The sequence below is a fragment of the Glossina fuscipes genome, unplaced genomic scaffold, assembly GCF_014805625.2.
Source record: "Glossina fuscipes isolate IAEA_lab_2018 unplaced genomic scaffold, Yale_Gfus_2 1, whole genome shotgun sequence".
Lineage (NCBI taxonomy): Eukaryota > Metazoa > Arthropoda > Insecta > Diptera > Glossinidae > Glossina > Glossina fuscipes.
The window spans coordinates 20717393-20718021 of record NW_023998415.1 but is presented as its reverse complement, the minus strand read 5'-3'; the positions used below and the strand labels follow the sequence as shown (position 1 = coordinate 20718021).

At 31.5% G+C, this 629-nt stretch overlaps 1 protein-coding gene across 4 annotated transcripts in view; it reads left to right on the top strand.

Moving 5' to 3' along the window:
- The window catches only part of LOC119645097 (uncharacterized protein DDB_G0283357), a 678949-nt gene that overhangs the window by 217262 nt on the left and 461058 nt on the right, over positions 1-629 (top strand). The window lies entirely within an intron of this gene.

The window sequence follows — 629 nt, the reverse complement described above, 5'->3', positions numbered from 1 at the left end:
TTACTTTTCTTTTCTTTTTAATTAGGCAGAGAAATAAGTTCTAAGACTAAAGTCTTATAGCGCTAGCGTCTAAGTCTATCGGCTTTATCGAAATCTTGACTGCACACGAGATTGCAATCCACCTCCATTAAGTTGTTAGTGGGGATCCTTTGACCGATACTTGGCCGCATAATTATTATTACGTCAGTATTACAAGCCACAATCATAGAATCAATATCTCGCGGACCTTTAACTAATCACTGTAACAAAAAATTTTTAATACGTACGTAAGTAGAACTCTTGAACATGTCTGTCATTTTCTTTTACTGGTCACTCGTAATGTATTTTAAATATATATATATATACATATATATGTACATCAATCTCCTTATATTATCCTTCTTTCTTATGTCATTTTTTTCCTTGTTCCATTTCATTATTTCTTTATACAAAACTTATTATCTTTTCGTTCTTTGGCATTGTGCCTCATAATTAATCTGTGTGCTTTTACTTTTTTTTTTTATGCATGCGTTGGAAAGTTACAAAGAACTGCATGCAAAATGAAACTGAGAAATTATCATTAAAATAATCAACTCTCGCTCATCAACATTATCATCAACAACAGTTTTATACAAATTGCACACACACGG